Here is a 20,411-nt window from a genome sequence, read left to right as displayed (position 1 = left end):
TTGGACCAAGATAATTTGACACATGTGATACCATCTGCTGTTCTGTACTGTATACTTTTTTTGCTCATTCTGAGATGGCTCTGATGTTATCATTGTGTCTTCAGGTACAGAAGGAAATAAGCCCGCCCCCACCCCTCCCCGGTACTCTCCTGCGCTTGCCCGTTTCTTTGAAAGACACAGGGACCTAACAAAGATGATTCGCAGAACTGAAATGAAAGCTCATGTTATTTTTTATTGCGATGTTAACATGCTTGCAAGGCACGCAGAGCCTGCTGCTATCATCCTTCGTTGTGTCCAGAGGGCCCAACAACTGGCACTCAGTCCTTCATGAGATAATTCACACATTCTTTACTGAATGTAACCATTCCATTTCTGAAACCCACAGGTGTATCATAATCAGAGTGTTGATTAATTTCATGTGGCAGTTTGAGTGGGCTGAGGGAGGCCCAGGCAGGTGGTGGAAGGTCTTTACAAGTGCGTCTAGGAGGGTGTTTTGGGGTAATATCAGCATTTCAATCAGTAGACTGAGTGAAGAGATCCTGCATCACCCATGGGTGGGCATCACCCAGTCAGCTGGGGGCTAAACAGAATAAAAAGGTGGAGGAAGAGTGGTATTTCTCTTTTCTTGAGCTGCTGTGTTGATCTTATCCCACCCTCAGGTATCAGTGCTTCTGGTTCCTCATCTCTCTGGCTCCGGGTCTTACACCAGTGAACCCTGGTTCTCAGACTTTGGGCTCAGACGGAACTACACCATCAGGTTTTCTGGTTCTCAGCTGGTAGATGGCAGATAATGGGGCTTCTTGGCATCCATAGGTATGTAATCTAGTTTCTAGAATAAATCTCCTTTTATATATAGAGAAAGAGAAAGAGAGAAAGAGAGAAAGAGAGAGTGAGTGACTACTATTGGTTCTGTTTCTCTGGAGAATCCTGTCCAATGCAATCAGGTTACTAAGAAGCCCATATTTAAAGCACATAACCAGTTTCTTGATAATGGGGTGTTAAAAATGGATGGTGTGTTCTCTTCAGTATTAATGTTCTTGAAACACATTTACCAGGGAGCATGATAGCAGCTGATCTATCATTTTCATTGGTATATTCCTACTCAAACTTTTTCCTGTTACTTTAATCAAACTAATTCATCGTTTAACTTGCCTTTGATGTTCCTAGAGATTTGTATCTCTGTATAAGAGCATTACATATTTTCTGACTGATTTTTTTCTCCATGTTCAGTATAAATGTTATAACCTCTGTTGAGTTTGATCTAGTTAAATTCTGTGTCTTAAATTGAATTTTCAGTTATTTCTAGGAGAATTGAGATTTCACACTGATCAGCACTGCTGAGAGTGAAGCTAAAGTTCCTTAAGAGTTATTATGATATGATTCAATATATCCATAGACTTTATTGAGATGTAAAAGAGTATTATGGTGAATTTTGTTATTATTATTTGAAGGTCAACTTGTACGTTTAATGAAATATAGCCATGATTCAGGATGTATCAATTATATGTAGCAGTTAATCCATAGGTGGAGATTGGCAGTGTGTTAATGGTGTCCTAGGACAATGATGACACATCCTGCTTGAAAAAGCAGGAAAAATCGAGGGAAACCATCTAGATTTCAGACGGTAAGGGTGCATTATGTTTGGGGAGCAAAATACAATACAACAGAGAATCCAATATGAAAATGTTCAGCATCAAGCAATCTGACATCGGTCAGTTGTGCCCCATCAAGCAAGTAGAACATAAAGATGTATACATGCAGGAAAGTTGTCATTTGTCATTTATTTCATTTTCCTACAAACAACTACAAGCTGATATATAGGGTGAACTTCAATTGCAAGGGAATGAACTGGAAAAAGGAAGATAAGAAACTAGTTCTGGGAAGATTAGGGAACTGGACAGGTTACCAGAATCAGAATGCAAAATCTCCCATTTAATTAACTCAGTCAACTGTGGAGGAATCTTGATTATATCTAAAAAAATCCTTTTCCAGATTCTGTAGATTAATCACGGGGGTGACATACCATAATTTTCATTGAGGCTGCCCACACTGAAAGGAAGGACATACAGAACATGGATGTTGCGGGGTGGCCACCTTAGGAGTCATCTTAGAATTCTGCCTACCAGGGTTCATTTCCTGGCCCCCAGTGATTCATGTTTCTCCACAAGCAAGTTACATTCACACACACCCCCAAACACACCGATGAGTCTCCTCCAATTATAGCATCAGCTCAAACTTGAATTCTTGTGCATTTCACTAGTTTTCATTCTATTAGTCAAAGGCATACTTATAAGATTTTTGAGTAATTCCTTCTCTATCTTTGGCTTTTAGTGGGATGGCTGAGTGACAATGCCCTTAAGTTTCCTAGAGATCCTCTAGTTTGTTGAGAGGATCTGTGAAGCAAACCCTTTATCTTTTGAAATGGCCTTTTGTGCTATTGAATACTCTGAGTTTTGATTTCCTTGAGATTTTAGCAAAACATTGTTATTGACACATCAGCTTTGTCTCTATGCCACATCTCCAGCAGCCATTTCTGAATTTTAGCATCTTCTGCCATCCAGAGGAGTTGAAAGTTATCCAAGTCATTCATTCCTGAGTCCTCTTAGTTTAACAGCTCTTCACTCAATTTATCTCTCCTCATGTAGTTTCCTAGAAGCAGCAGGAAGAAACCGGGTACACCTTTAACACTTTGGTTCAAATCTCCTTAGCTAAGTTCATTACTTCAAAAGTCTGCTTTCAACATAAGTGCAGTTTGCTAAGTTTTCTGCCCCTTACTCCAAATTCCAATCATACATTCTTGATTTCACTTGAGCCCTCTCAGGCAGCAGCCTTAAAGCCCTGATTTCTAGCAGTCTGTTCAAGGCAATTTAGGCTTTTCTCTCTTACGTGCTTCAGAGTTATTCCAGCCTCTGCCAATTGCCTGATTCCAAAGCTGCTCCCAAATTTTAGGTGTTTTATCAGAAGCACCCCACTTCCAAGTACCAACACAAAATTATTCTCTAATAATTTCCATAGATCAGAAGTTTCAAGAATGACACAACTGGGTTGTCTTTTTAGGACCTTATAAAAGAGATGAAAATGCCAGCTGGGGCACTTTTCTCATCTGGAGCTCAGGGTTTTCCTCTGATCATTTTCAGATGGTTGGCTGAATTCAGTTCTGAGGTGGTAGGATTGAGAACCCTATTTTCTTGCTGGCTTTTGGCACCTGGAGGCTTCCTTTAGGTCTTAGCCTTGTGACCTCCTCCACAGGTAGTTTACAATATACATGGTTGTTTGCTTTCTTTCAGGCCTTCAGGAGTACTTTTCAATGACACTTCACCTTCTTTTAAAGACATCGGCTGGTTAGTTCAGGGCCAACTGCTTTGCATCCTAATCATGGAAGCGATATCCTATCATACTGCACACACCCACACTGTAGGGAGGACACTGTATAGGGTGCTTTACACCAGAAACAGGTGTCTTGGGGACCATCTTAGAATTCTTCCACCACCAGTGGACAAGAGCAATTATTCACATCCTCCCTTCCAAGGGCATTACTGTTTTCTTAAGTAGGAACTCTGCTGTAAAGTCAGTATTATTGATATTTATTAAGTGTCTGTTCCCTATGCCAGTCATTTTCAATAAAGAGCACTATCCTGCTTATTGGTCAAAAAACAAAAAGTCATCCTCAATCCTCTCTTTTCCTAACATCCACTATGTAATCTTTAATGGCCCTGTCTTAACTCCTAATCCAACCAGCATCATCTCTCATGACACCTCCAATAGCTTCCCTATCACTTTCACTCTGAGCTCTTTATCATCTGCTTTCTATACTGTAGTCAGCATTGTATTCTGAAGATAAATCAGATATATCTTAAAATATAATCAGTTCATATAAATAAAAGAAATACAAAATTTCGTTAAAACCCATTCCCAATGACTACCCATTAAACAGGGTAATCTCCAGCATGTTACTCCAACATCATCTCTTATTGCTCTCCTCACCCAGCTCATTTCCTCTTTTCCAGCCACATTTTTCATTTTTGCATTAGAAGGATTACACTTCCTTTTTTCTTTGTATTTAAGATTTACCACCTTGATGTTAGTATGATTACTTCTTTCTCCTTCTTGTGCATTCTCTGACCATTCTACCTGAATTATAATCTCTTTCACAGTGTTTCTCATCCAGCCGAGCAGCATTTATAGTTTCTCTGCTTTTCTAAAAAGTAATTCTTGTCTATATATCCCTAACTTCTATCCTCACTTTTGGATGTCAACTGTATTCCTACAGAAGGGAACCTAGCAGTTCACTCCTGCACCCTAGCGTCTCACCTTTCTCAAAGAGCCAATGTCTGCTTCTGCTCTGGCTCTCGAGAACCTCAGTCCACACCTAGGCTGTCCCTCTAGCATGAGCTGGACTCTCCAGTCCCCTTTGAGGGGACAGGGGCAATCGTGGGAGTGGCACTGGGATAATATTAAGGTGAACTTCAGGAAAAATTAGGTAATAATTATCAGTGCAACATTTTAAGAGGCAAACTAAGCCTCAGATGTAAGTACTTGAAAATTGTCTCATTCTCTCTGTTATTTTGACCATTTTGTGACTCAGAATTTATTTTTACATAGCTTATGACTGGTTATCAAACTTCATTTAATTTGGGGTCTCATGTTACATGTGTCTAAATGCACATATTTTGTTTACACTGCTAAAATTACTTTTAATCAGAGGTATCTTTAAAATTTATATAAGTAATTGTTTAGCATTACATTCAGTAAAAATGTTTACTAACTTTTTAAGGCAAATGTATTCAAAGGAATTAAGCAAAGTAATTTACATTTATTTAAATGTACATTGCAAGATAAATTTTTATTCAAATGGAAAGCCCTCTAATAGAATAGTTGATCCATATTCCATAAAACATTATGTTATTTAATAAATTTTTAATACATTTATAGAAATGCAGTAGGTATGTGTGGGGATGCATACATAAATATGTAAATATAGGACATAATAGTTAAAATACAATCTGATTTCAAGTCCTATTTTTGAATAGTATTCACAGAGTACCAGCTTTGAGCTTTTAGAAAGTTATTTTACCTTTTTAGACTTCAGCTTTCTCACCTGTTTGATGGAAATAATAGTACCTAAAACATAATTTTGTGATGATTAGATTTAAGGTAATGTCTTTTACTGACACTGATCACATAGTTAATTCACTGTAAGCATATAGTCAGGCACATAATTATAGCAGAGTAACAGGACAAGATTAGTTACTTGTTGATGCCGTAACAAAGTATCGTGTCACACATTTAGCATCTTAAAAACAACACAAATTTATTACAAATTGTAGTTCTGTATGTCAGAGTCCAACACACGTTTCTCAGGGCTAGGTAGAGCTCCTTTCTGGAGGATCTAGGGGAGAATTTTCTTACTTATTTGAGTCCTTGGCACAACTCATTTCCTTGCTGCTGTAGAACTAAGGACGCTCTTTCCTTGTCAGTAAAAGCTGCTCTCTGCTTCCAGAAGCTGTCCACATTCCTTGGTTCGCTGCCCTCTCCTCCATCTTCAAGACTAGCAGTGGTAGGTTGAGTCTCTCCTGCCTCTTCCGCCTTCCTTCCAAGATCCATATGATTACACTCTGCCTATCTGGGCAATTCAGATTATTCCGCATATTTAAAAATCTATAACCTTAATTCCACTTGTAAGGTTCCTTTTGTCATGTATATTAACATAGTTTTTTTAAGTGTCTATTCACTATTTATGCAATATTTTATTACTTTAAGGATAGAATGCATATCTTTAGGGGGACATTATTCTGCCTGTCACAGGCAACATTCTAAGAACACTGCACATGTTTTTTTAATAGAATCTGACTTAAAATACAAGTTTAAAATTTTTCCAACTTTCTGTATCTCTACTAGTGTACATTCTACTAAATTTGTACTCACTTTTATAGAATAAAGAACACAGAAACATTACTGGGGATTGACTGCATTAACACTAAACAATAAGTGAAATGCAATTTATTATCAGAACACACAAATGCACACACAAGAAGATTCATACATATATAAGCACACACAGGTATGCACATCCTCTGTCCATGCCTATAATTGAAGTGCAGATCTATGTACAATGTGATTATTATTTTAACTCAGACTTACCTGGGAATTGACACATCTCACGAGGAATATAATCAAGGGAAATGTCAGAGTTATATTTACATCTGTTCCCTGTTGTCTTATCTCCTGGTTCTAAATTTTAAACATTTATTTGTCTCAAATTAGTATTTATCAGGAATCACTTCTTTTTTACAGCAAGTTTTTCTACCAAGTTTTTCATTTAATTTGCCTTTACTTACAAGAATTTCAGGAACTAAGTATAGGTTCTTCATCATCTGATTTTCTAGAGCTCTGATTATATCCTTTTCCCCTGTTTTCTGCTGCATAGTCTTATCTCATCTGGAAACTCAAAGGGGACTATTTCTCATCTCTAATTTTTATAAAACTATGCCTTACAACTGCCTTTGACCTCAAAGGAACAATTTCATCTTTGTGCTCCAATGCCAGGAGGGGAGTCATAACAATTGACCTAGTTTTACAGGAAAGAAAACAACATCTAGGCTGAGTCATACCTGGAAAGTATTTCCCAAGGTGCAGAAAGCATTCATTCTATCCATGCATAATTGTTTTGTCCCAGAATCTGACAGCACTGCTCACTGCAGCCACCTGTGCTTTGCTGTTTCACTGTCCCTCAAACACTTCTGGCTATCGCTTGCTGCCCATCACGGTTCTGTATTTCTACAAATGTAATCAAGGCCTAGAGAAATATGGTATTTCACATTTAACCTTCTGTAGCAGCTTTCTGTAGCTAATGATTAGAAATGTAAATAAACAAGATGAGGCAAATATTTCAGTTTTTTTAAATGTCTATTCACTATTTACGCAATATTTTATTACTTTAAGGATAGAATGCATACATTCAATTAATGTAATATTTATTCATTTCACTTTCTTATGGGTCTAGGGTTATGACTCATTACTTGTTCTTTTACCCCTTTCTTTTGCAAATTCAAAACTGATATAAGCATTAAAAAAATTAAAAAGGAACAGTGTTGAAAATATTCCCTACTCCCCATCCTAGTCTTTGGAAATAATGGTATTTGATGATTTCTACTCTTCCATCCCTGGTGGTCACCTGTGAAATTGTAAGCAATATGTTTATACATTATTTCCTATTTACTAACATAAATCCTTTTTACTATCTCCTTCAAGAAATGAGGTAAGTGGCTGGCTTACACAATTTCTCTTCACACTTTCCTATTCTTTTCATTCATTGTTAGACTTAATTTTGATTTTGTTTTTCCTTATTATCAGTCTTATAAATCTGAATATTGTGCTCAAATGCCACTTTGATCTATCAAATTTAGATAATGTATTTGACTTTTCCTTAGACAAAATGCTAAATGAATAGTGGTAGGCCACTTCATCTCTCCCTTCTTTCTCTCAGCTCAGCATCATTCCTTTCACAGTGTTGGTATTTATAACACTTATATTTCATGAAACAACTGACCTTTGAACATCATGGAGGTTAGGGGTGCTAAGCCCATTGACTAGGAACCTTATAATAACATAGCAGTTGATCAACACATATTTTGTGTAAGTATTACATACTGTATTCCTACAATAAAGTAAGGTAGAGAAAAGAAAATGTTCTTTCCAAATTGTTGAAATCTCTAAAAAATTTTCCAATATATTTATTGAAGAAAATCTGCATATAAGTGGACCCATACAATTCAAACCTGTACAGCAATAATTCTTTCATGCTCTGTCTTTGAGTCTGAAAAACAAAAGGTCATAAACACTTTGTATTAGAGTTTAGTGATGTAAACATTACCTCCTGAACAATCCTATTATTGGACCTGTAGAGGGAAGAATTCAGCTTTATCTACTTCTTCTTTCTCAGGAGATTAGTCTAATAGTCAAGACTAACTGGAGCCACTTTTAAATATTCCATTAAATGCATAAAATCATGTCACCTTTCAGTCTCCTTCACGTTTGGACTATAAGTTACAAAGCCAATTTTTTTTCCATAAAATTTTTCATTTCTATTGTTGATCAAAGAGTAGAAGCCTTTATTCACCACTGTATGAGATCTTCAAGTCTCTTCATTCTACTAATTATTAAACAGTGAATTTCAGATTGATTGCACCACAAATCTTTTGTAGAATATCATCCAAAGATTTGTTTCAAGACCCTGCTGGGTGAGATCCATTATATCTTCAATGTAAATTGTAGCAGAGATCTCTTTATGGATTTGTTTGGTGGTGTGTTTACTTATTTTTATTTTTTGTTATTAATTTATTGTCTTTTTTTCCCCTGGAGATTTAAATATGAGATCATGAAGGACCAAAAGATGGGCTGGATGTCAGCTTTACAAAGCTGAATGACAGACACCATTTATATTGTAGAATTGGTCCCCAAACAAAAAGCCCCAATATTGAGGGAGAAGTGGACCAGGATACCAGAACAGACTATGTCTGGGAAAGGACTGCCTGTATGGTTCCCTGACTGGGAAAGAAACTGAGCCCCTTAGTGCTGTTGAAATCTCTTTATAGCTATAGCTAACTTTCTGGTCAGAAAATGGCAAATATTTCAAATGCCAATATTTTGTTGACATAATATTTGAAATTTTGAGAATAGCTCCAGTCATTTCTGTTTATTGCTCAGGAAACTGAGATTCTGGCAACAGTTTTACCTATTGCTATTCTAACTTACTAATGCATTTCATGAGATACTAGCTTTTCTCTGAGCTTTTCATCTAATAGATGTATTATTGGTGACAATTTGGGAGAAATTTGCTAAAGGCTGCTAACCACACTTTATGCCCCCACTTCTAAATGTCTCCATTTAAAAAAATGTTCTTAATTTATATCAAAATATGGTGTACGTCTTCAAATTTCATGGGTGTTATTCTTCTCTGATATGAGATGAATAGTTGTAGATGAGATCGTTTATCATGACGACTTTGTAAGGCCAGTCATGGCCCATCCCTCTAATGATAATGTACAACTAAATAAAGTAGCAAAGTATTTTCTACAAAGGAGAATTTTATGCTTTTATGTTGCTACTTAAATTAAAAGTAGGTACATGCCTGAAGCTAGTATCTATTATTTAAAAAGATCTGCCAAAAAAAAATGTCAGGTGTTGAAAGTTGTTTCTTATGAGCAAAATGATGTTTGAAGTTTATGACAAAGTTTACAGCAATGATGTTCTTTGATTTGGGGACTTCATGCGTATTGACTATTTCACTTAAAATTCTTTCACTGTAATACATTTAAAGTTTGTTTCAAGTGTTATACTTCTTGCTAATTTGCTATATGAGAATTAATTTTCTTTAAGGCTTAGATTTTCCTTGATTGCATAAATATCTCCCCAAACATACCGTTTATATTGGACAGAGTCTATGCTCTGAAGTAAATGTGTGAAACCACTGTGTGTGTTTCCTATTAGCCGTATTATATTGAGCAGAAGAAGTAGAAATGAACATACAATGTTTGTAATAAATTATTGTTTTTAATAATATAAATTGAGAAGACATTAATAAAAAACATAGCAGAAGATCTGGAAGAGAGTTGGTGCTTAATAAATGCTTATTCTCTTACCTATCTTCCTCTAATAAAATGAAGAAACAATTTTAACCAAAGCAATAACATTTTACATTAGGAGAATAACTTTGTTTCTTCCAGTTCGAGATTCCAGCCTCAGGCAAAGTAAACATAATAATAAATCTTTATTTAGTTCATCTAACTGCAGAAACACAGTATGGCGTACTTAGTAATTCTTAGGAAGAAATTCCTGATGACCTAACAGAATATAACACCTTTGCTGGACTGAATCCACAAGTAATAAATTGTGGGAATTTTATAGAGTTTGAAACTAAATACATACAGTTTTCTTGAGATAAGAGTAAATTGAATAGAACAATGGTAACCTATCATTTATATTCTTCTATTTACAACCTAAATATTCTATGCTACATTTGGTAGTTACACATCGTTCCTCTACTGATAGTCTTCACTCCACTAAGTTATAATAGTTCTCCAAAACAAACTGGTGTGATAATGAGTTTGTTATTTGTATCTCACAGTTCAATAACTGTGGAATCAAAGTAGGAAGGATTTCTTGTTTGCTTAGTGTAGAATTTAAGGATATATAAAAATGCTTTGGTGAAATTTAAGAGGACTATTTGAATTGCATGACTAAAAATACAATTTAAACATAAATTTCTTGAGGTAAATGATAGTACTTTTTCAAGCGTGTAATGAGACTGCTCCTCTGACCCATTTTATAATTAATACGTAAGTTGGTTTTTAAATATTTAAAGTAAATATACAAATTGCTTGTTTATGAGTGAAACAGTTCAATAGCTCTTTTTAAGTCAAGGATGTTTTCAAGTAACACATCTAAACGTTTCAGAGAACAAATTCTAGATTGTAAAAGAAGCCTCATTTGAACTCAGAGAAAAATAATTTTTAATTTATAAGACAGATAATGAAAAACAGAAACTTTCTGAAGCAAAATGGATGCTTTAAACTAAGAAGCTTTAACAACAGAGAGATTTAACCCATTTAAATCATATTAAATTATTGGGTATGTATGGATATGCTGAACAGTACCCAATAATTTAACATGTCAATGTTAAACAGTATATAACTCTTCGCCTTTAAAATTAGTAGAATATAGCAATTTTAAAGATATAAATTTTGTAAAATGTAGTATTTTTATTATCAGTTTCAAACTATAATTTTCTAGATAGTATGCATTGTGATACTTACAGGGTTTATTTTTAATTTTTCTAGTATACCATAATTCATGAATGTGTAGAAAATGTAATAACAGAAATGAATAAATAAATAAAATGCATATAGTACTTAGTTGTTCTTCATATCCTTTACTAAAGATTTACCAAGGACAAATCAAAATGGAATATAGTTTCATTCTTATAAGCATTGCATTAGAAGAGTTTATTTTTAATGATTCAATTGGATTAATTAAGTTGAATTAAATTTAACTAGTTGAGATAGTTCACTGTATTTCAATATTATGTATATAAAAATTAAGAAAAGAAATAGATTATAAAATCTGTCCTTTTTCTGCAGACTTTTAGCTCACTAAATTGCTTTGTAAGCAAGCTACTTCATTCTGTGTAAACTGGTTTTATCTTTTTGTCTTTAAATCTGTAAACTGATTAGATTAAATTATTTTTCTTAGACAACTGAGATGTTATGTATCTGAAATCTAGCCTTCTTAGTTTATTACTGGGGCATACACTTCCATAGCTGAAAAGTAAATAGCTATGCAAAGGTAATATGGTTATGGCATTTTATATACTTCCTCTTATGTAATAGTTGTAATGTGTTAAAGTTACATGGAAAGTTTTTTTGATGAATTTCATTAATTTTCTAGAGGTTTTTAAGTTGTTCATGAATGTTCAGGGCCCTCTATTAAAGCTAATACTCAGTTTTTAATAGAAAAAATAGTAGCAATTTGCAAAATCTTTATAGAAATAGTACATATTAGCATTCATATGTATACTTTTTTTGTAACTCTAGTTATGTTATCCCAGATTCTGAAGATGTTTTTTCAATGTTCTCTACATGATATGCATACATTCTAATACTTTTAATACATATATTTTTGTGATTCACTTAACTGTATCAAAAATGTCAACTAGTAATAATGAATTTGAAACAAAGTGCGAAACTAAATATTATGAAAAATAAAAACCATGAAATATTAGTGAATATTTCTTTACCTACATGATAATAGAAACACATCAGCCTCCATTCCCATAGTATTATATTTATCTGTAACAGATTTATGAAAATTGGATTCGCTCCAAAGAAAATTATTTACTCAGCCTCTCAAATTACAGAACCTCATTTTTGTCTTGTATCAATAATTAATGAACTACAGACCAACACATGACAAAAGAGGATTGTTTAAAAAATAAAAGTAGAATAAATATACAAGGAAAGAGCACTATTAATTCGCTACCTACTTCTCTAGTTTCTGTACCTTTTTCCCTCAAGAGTCATCAAAAGCAGAAACTCTCAAACTAGAATGGAGTGTGTATTATTCATTTTGCCAACAAAAGCGCATTTGTTAGAATCATATACCATTAAAGACTGAAAAAGGAAATCATAAACAAATTTTTAAAAATGGGCCTTATTCATTGTTGACATAAAAGCATAATGCACATAACAAAAGTGTGTTTCTTGAAAGAGTTGAAAAATGTAAAGAAATTAGTTGCAGGGAGGCTATAGAAAAATTATGACCAACTATTACCTCTGGATGGTGGGGTCATGGATGTTTTCTTTTTTTTTTCTTTTTGTCACTGTGCTTTCTAATACTTCCATTGTGACCGTGTCCAAGTGGATAATATGAAAAATGATTTACTTTTAGTTCTGAGTTATCAGCTTTCACTCAGAGAATGCTGAGTGCTAGTTAATTTCACACCACAGAAATCATATTTTGGTAGCGCTGTATGTTGTTAGCTAAGTCTCATTCTAGGAAGGAATCTTTAAGGAAACCAAGTAAAGTAAAGTGATGAAGAAAAGAATTTCATACCTTTTGAAAGATATATAGTGTTATACTTAGCACTGAAAATTAGTAAACCTTCCCTTGCTCCAATCAAAAGGGAACTTATCATTTTGTCAACAGTGCAGATGATACTTACAAATTAGATTTTCAAGCATTATGGTCAATGGACTCAGCGTAATCAGGGTTCAAATCTTCTTCCCCCAAAAGGAAGTCTAAGACTTCACATCATTCATTTCATTTCTCTGAAACTCAGATCATTCTTTCTATAAAATCTATAAAATATTAGTAGTTGTTTTAAAGGCACCTGAGCTGTCTTAAGGATTAATTAAACTAATGTACAGAAAAGCACCAGTGAAGAATAAATATTTTTAGAAAATTTATTCCTTCTCATCTCCTTTCTGGGACAAAATTTAAAAGGTGACGGTAGTCTCATCTCTCAACCTGGCCTTTTTTCTTCTCCACCTAGTCTCACTGAACCTAAATGTAAACAATTCCAGTGTTGAAAGCTTTTTTGCCTACTTTGCCTAAACTTGTTGAATTAAATTATTTTCACACAGAGAGCTAACGTTGTCCATTCCTAACTTTCTCATAAAGTGTGGAAAATGTGTAGAACTTGACTTGCATATGTTAGAATCATTCTATTGCTTTCAAGAGTGTTGGTTTTAAAATGAAATTTACCTGGTTCTGATAAAAACACAGTAGTTTATACTAGAATAGCTATCTTGCAGTTACAAACTCCAAACATAATGCAAAAATTACTGTCTAAAGGCTCTGCAGAAGGACCATACACAGGCAAGAACGCGAGGGTTGTCAGAGCTTGGACACAGCAAGGTCATTGCAAGAATGACACGATAGCGGGAAGAATTTGTTCAAGGCTGAAAACAAGGTGAAGGAAAACAAGTTCCTTATAATGGGCTTGCAAATTTCTCATAACCTTGAGACTGTTTCAAAATAAAAATCTAAAAAAAAAAAGCTCAGTAAACATAGAGACAGTCTGAAAATAACTGATGAAGGCCAACTTGCCCTCTGCACAGAGCTGGATGAGTGCCAGGTTGTTGGTACACTGTTGTTGGCACAGTGGATGGATTTTTGCATTGTTCCTTGTTTTGATAGTGCGCTGCCTTGGAGGTGAGCCAATGTACAGATCTTGGGCTATATGTGTGACTCTGCCCCATGACTGGTGGGACACTGCATGCCATTGTGCTTGAATTTCACAAAAGAGAAAAGTGCAGCAGAGAAAATCATATAAGTTGTAAGCTTTATTCAGGAATTTTATTTTTTTATTTTTTATTATTAACTTTATTTAATTTTATTCAGCAGACTAGAGATTCCATTATATTTGTGCCTTCTATTTGAATGATGTCAGTACAATTCCTGGTGAAACCTAAGCCTCACATTACAGAGCTTTTCATCTCACTCTCCTCCTCTTCTTGGTTAGCTTACCTTGACTGCCAGCCCTACTTTAGCAACAAGAAGATTGGATGCTATTTCCCACAAGCAATTCACCTTAAACACTCAGTTATTAAGTCAGAGAAAGACTGACTTAAAACTCTTAAGAGATGTCTCACTTCTTACTATGCTAACCAGAGTTTCTTATAACGTAGGTTGTACTAAAAAAAAAAGAAAGAAAGCAAAAAATGTCATGTAAAGTACTTTACACAGTATACTCTTTAACAGACACAATTTTCACTATCCAAAGCTATAATGAGCTTTAAGATGCAATTTTTTTAAAAAAGGAAAAAATTGCCACCTAACAATAAGAATTACTGGAATCCTTATTGGCAATAAGCACTAGCTTGGAAAAAACAAAAGGATAAAAACCATACTAAGTGCACATAAATAGGTGTAATTAATGTAAAATTATTTTAAAGCTAGCTGTGATCTGCACCATAAAATATATATATAAGTACCAATTGTCAAAAGCATCAATGCAAAGTGCCCTCATTTCATCAAACTACTTTTAAAATAACTTCTTTTGACAATGCTTTAACTTATCAAAGTGATCTGTCCAACTGTCTTCAAAATTGAATTCCCTTTGAGAGTATGATTTAAAAAAAAAAAATTACTGAACTAGCTACCATCATGGAAATCAAGAATTTCTGAATACATTTTATCTCTTTACAGGGGAATATCAACACTATGTGTAATGACTTGAATTCTGAAATACCTCCTTTAAAAAACTGGGTGTGTTTTTTAGCCTAAACATCAGGGGATCTGAGTTCTTGTCTGGTGATGAGTTTATCAGAAAGGACCCACTGACCTTGGGCAAGTTATCAGAGGCAAACCTACTCTAAATGCCCAGGGTAGAGAATTTAGATCAAATGAATTGTGACAAGTGACCTTCTATTCTTAGCTATTCTATCTAGGTTGCCTTTAAATATTTGGTTATCTTGATTAGAAATTATTAAATCCATGCTATTGGCTGTAGAACAGGGCTCTCAACCTTGACTCTATTGTATTTAGAGTCAATTAATTCTTTGTCTTGGGGCTGTCAGGGACTTCTCAGGGTGTTTAGCAGCATCCCTGGCCTTTCTGTGCTAGATGCTAGTAGCAGTGAAAACCAAAATGTGTCAATCAAGAGTGTATGCAAATATTGTCAAATGCTCCCTGGAGGCAGAAATTAGCCCTGACTGAGAACCACTGCTGTAGAAAAAGAGTAGTGTTGTTACATATAAATAGCTTAATGTACTAATGCCACCATTTTTTAAAGACATCAATGTTATATTAGTTGACATTGGAAAGGAATTTGGTTTCCACTCATCATCATTCCATTTCAAACTGATAAATCATGTGATTCCCTGACATTCAGAGGGAACTGTGTACTTACTAATCATCCGTATGTCAATAAACTGGTTATCAGTTTCAAAATAGTTTGTTTAAATGCTTCTGTTGATTATTATTTAGCATCTGAGAAGATAGTACAGAATAATTTTTAAAATGTTAAGAAACGACTTAGAATGTGATGAAAACTAGGCCTTAGCTTATTGGTCAGTAAAAGTAATGGTATTTATTAAAGTAGAAGGAAACATTTTTAAAAATTTCTTAAGTTACAAAATCTCTTAAATTCCTTTCATTTATTACATTGCACTGCGGGAGCTTAAAGGAAGTAAAAAAACTGCATTTTTAAGAAGAATCACTTTTTTATTTTTACTTATTGTGGTTAGATAGCAAATATTGATACTGAGCACTTTTGGTTTTATGCAACATTGCTTTTGTTCTCATGTTATTAATTTCTTGAAATGAGTATTCAATGTAAAAAGTTGTTAGTAAAATAATGTGCATTCATTTTTTAAAGATAAGACATTATGGAAGGATCTTCTTGTATGTCTTTAAAGATCATACATTACTACCATCACCTAATATATGACTTTCAGCTTCTTGACTGGAATGATGATTCCTTTAATGTAGGAACATAATCTAGAGAACTGATTTACTATATTATAACTCAAAGGTGACCTTGAATGAAGCTGAATACCAATTATTGGTTTACACTGAATACTAAATGAATCAATATATATGTTTGAAAAATAGCAAATCCAGGATGGGGAGCATTATTTTCCCAGACTATAGTATGAAGAGTTTAGTCTCTCAGGGTAAAAAACAGCAGGTCTGCTTCTTACCAAATATGGATAATATAAAATTATGGTGAATGTTGAGTAGATTAAAGAGAATTGGACAATCCTAGTAAATAACAATAAGCTGACCATCCATATATTCACTTACTATACAACATTAACTAAGCACCTAAAATGTGGAAGGCACATTGCCTAGTGCTGAGAACATATTGGTGAGAAAAGGACCTCTTACGGATCCTAAATGAACACTGACTCATCAGAAAACTCTCTATCCCATATACTGCTAATGGTTATGGCAAATTCTAAACACCTGAAAAATGAACAACCTTACGTTATGATATAGAATGTTGCATATTTTTAACTTTAACTTTTTATTTTAAAAGAATTGTAGATTCACAGAAAGTTGCAAACATAATACAGAGAGGTCCTGTGCACCATTAACTCAGTCTTCCCCAATGGTCAGGTATTATATAACTATAGCTGATAAAGTTTCTCTCTTCACCAATCCCTAGACAGGCTCCTCCATGCCTACTTCTGGGCGAGGCCTCAACCTTGGCCAGTAAAGACTTGACCAAACGCTTGCCTCATTTCTTACAGCTAAAGGCTTCATATTTAGGCTGATGCTAGCCCCCCACTAAAGTGCCTGCTGAGGAAACTCCAGGCTGCCAAAAGAAGCTAGTGTGTTCCAGTGAACACCCGAAAGAAAGGCCTCTGCCTCCCACTCTTGTTGGAGGGGGTAGGAGCCTACCTTGATAAGGGCCAGTTAGCAAACCCCGACTGGTTTCACACAGAACAATGCCCCACCTCCAGTTTTGTGTAATTTTTTACTTCCCTGACTCTACTAGGCCCCACTCACTTTCCTGACCATTCCCTCTTTATTCAACAGGTGGTCATGTGTAAAAAACTAAAGTTGAGTTCAGTTCACGCTGGACTCTTTACCCTTTTGCAATAGTATATGCTAATTGAAATCTCTCCTTATCATTTCAGCTAATGTCTGACTTTATCTTTGAGAAAATCAAAGTCAATATCAAAGCCAGGAAAGTACAATTAGTACAATCCACAGAACTTACTCAGATTTTTACCAGTTTTATCTGCACCGGTACGTGTGTGCGGTTTTATGCAATTTAATCACATCTAGATATGTCTAACCACCACCACAATCAAGACAGAACTGTTTCATCACTCCAAGATCCCTACAGCTCCCAAGCTCATCCCTATAATTTTGTCATTTAAGGAATGTCAGATAAATGCAATCATGCAGTATATATTCTTTTGAGAGGTTTTTTTCCTTTCAGCATAAGTCTCTTGAGATCAATCCACATTGTCATGTGTACAAATAGTTTGTTTCTGTTTATTGTTGAGTAGTGTTTTATGAAATGAATGCATGACTGTTTATTAACCTACTGGATATCGTTTGGGTTGTTTGTAGTTTGAGCTTTCACAAATAAACTGTCACGTGCATCTTTTAGTATGAACATAAGGTTCTTTTTCTCTGGGATAAATGGCTAGTAGTGAGATTGCTGAGTCATATGTTAAGTACATTTAGTTTTTGTTGTTATTGTTTTTTAAGACTGAGAAAATTATTCTCTGGTGTGGCTGTGCAATTCTACATTCTTACCACCGATGTATGAGAAATCATTTTTTTCTGTATCCTTGCCAACATTTGGTGACACATGGCATTTTATCATGGAGTAATTTTCTTCATTCTGTGAGATAGGTAATATTAGTGATACATTTAATTATATTACTGGAGTAGATATGTATGTAAATAATAAATTAAAAATGCCCAAATTTGCAAATAGAGTATAGCATGAAGTGAGAGAAATGTGTTATTTTTCAGGCTGTAATGTGTTGCACATATGCTTTTAACATAACTAACTGACAGTACATAGACAACATTTGCAGAATGGTATTAGAAGGAGTAAATCTGCTGTTATTTGGAAAGTTGATAATAACATTTTAAAGTCTCAAAAACTGAAGAATACCAAGCTAAGAGCTAATACTAAAGTAAGTTATAAATTTGGTTGGCTAGGACAACTACAGAGCTGTCTAAACAACACAAATCAGAGCAAAAACTGGACAATTATTCATCTTTGACAGTTTAAGAATTCTTCAGCTAATAGTCAAAGGCAAATAAGCTTCCACAATGTGGTTTCCCCAGTGATAATTTTCTCTTCTACTTTGACTCTTGGAAGCTGTCAAGTCCTACAGTCACTTAAATACTTAATTCAATTCAACATTTCATGTGCTTGGTTACTATGACATACTGAAGTGTAACTATATGGCCTATATGTTTTTGTTAATTTTTATGTGGCAAAAAGGCAAATGTTTGTATATTATTTATTTGCATATTTATATGGTATCATATATGTGTATACATATTCCTGTATGATAACATATACACACATATGTGTATGTATGCCTCATTCCCCAATAAAAATAGCCAAGATTTATTGTATACTTTTTATGGGTATTGTTAAACAACTTGATAAGTCTATTACATTTATTAATTGTCTAACTATCAGGTAATATATTTTAACATGAAGACTGCAGAGTTAAGTTTGAATCTAGAGGCCACATTATTATCCACTGTACTAAATTTAATTAACGTTAACAGGAAGAAAGAAACAAAAAACACATTTGAATAAATTAGTCACTAAGTTCAAACTTGTATTAAGGTGTACTATTTGAGAAACGTTGCCACTGTGATAGATGGGCTGGCATCCCTCACCCTCACCCTATCCCTCAGACTCACACACACACTAAATGATTTTTCTGAGCAGTATCTAAACGACTGTTTTATAATGTTTCTTGAAAGCATTTACACTGTGTTTCCTATATATTATGTGTTTATTGTAATAGAATTTGGTTATTTATAAAAACTCAATGATAAAAATCTACTGACAAAAATTTCTGTTTTGCAGCTTTACAAATTTCTGTGCATAATCCAGATTGGTTATACATTATATAATTCCTTATTTTTCCGTGAATATATATTAAAGCTTTATTTTCCCTTATTTGACCCTACTAACTCTGATTACAAATTGTATATTTACATTTATTCATCTGTGTGAAAGACTAGTAGGAATTTTGTTTCTGCTTTGTAACAGTGTTTAAATAAGTCCTTACTGTTTTTACTACTTACACAAATCAATGTTGGCATTTATATATGGAAAATAGTTTGTCAGTTAATTTAACTAGAGGAGCATATATTTCTTCACTGTATTGGGGTAATTGGTTTTCACTAAAAGAAGACAGGGGTCAAGAAATGTCCTAGTTTACATCCAATAGATATTTTAAAGGTCAGTAATTTGTTTCTTCAACATTGTCTGAAACCAGTGTAACTAAAGCAGTAGTGATCTGCTTTAATGATAAAAACAGATAAAAAAACACATTGACTATAATCAATGAAACTGTATTGTATACTTGAAATTCAGAGAGTTGATCTTAAATGTTTTCAACACACTTGCACACATAGCTAGGTCAGCTGATAGATGTGTTAATGAGCTTGATTGTGGTAATCATACCACAATGTATACCTATATCAAAACATCACCTTGAACACCTTAAATAGATACATCTTTTATTTGTCAGCTATACCTCAGAAAAGCTGAGGAAAAAAAAAAAGGCCACATTGCATATGACCCTACAGTGACCTCTCAGGTTCCTGGTGTTCGCTTGGGCAGCTGTCTTGCCTTGATCGTCCTTGAGTCCAGGCCTCAGGACCCAGTTTCCTTTCTTACCAGGCATTTTGCTGCCTGAACACCTTGGGTAGGTGCTTCCATTGAGTTGGAAAACAGTTTTCATTTGCACCTGTCAGTTTATTCAGCCTTTTAATTCATGTAAGTTTTTGTCAGCGATTCTCAATTCTTTAAGAGAGGGCAGCACACTTTTTTCTACTTCTGTGTGAGTACGGCAGGCCCCAGGGGAGGCGGCGCCTGAAGCCCTGCCGGGGTCCGCAGCGCATCCTCTCGAGAGAGGCCCGGTTCTGCCGCGGGGCGGGCCCGGAGCGGCAGAGGCGCAGGAGCCGCGCGGCTGCGAGAGGCCGAGGCCCCAGCACGCGGCGCCCAGGAAGGGCAGCCCCCACCCACCCCGCGGGGCCTGCTGCTCCTCCGGCACCGGCTCCGGAGCTCGACGAGCCTGCTCGGGAAGGAAGGAGCCTTCCAAGCGGGCAAAGCCCGGGCTCCAGGGGTCCTGACGTCAGCCCAGCTTCTCCGCGGGCCGCCCCCCGCAGGGCCTGCAGTAGCTGCTCAC

Source organism: Manis pentadactyla, chromosome 17 (assembly GCF_030020395.1).
Source record: "Manis pentadactyla isolate mManPen7 chromosome 17, mManPen7.hap1, whole genome shotgun sequence".
In the NCBI taxonomy this organism is placed as follows: Eukaryota; Metazoa; Chordata; class Mammalia; order Pholidota; family Manidae; genus Manis; species Manis pentadactyla.
The sequence above is the reverse complement of the archived record's forward strand: the minus strand, read 5'-3'. Positions refer to the sequence as shown.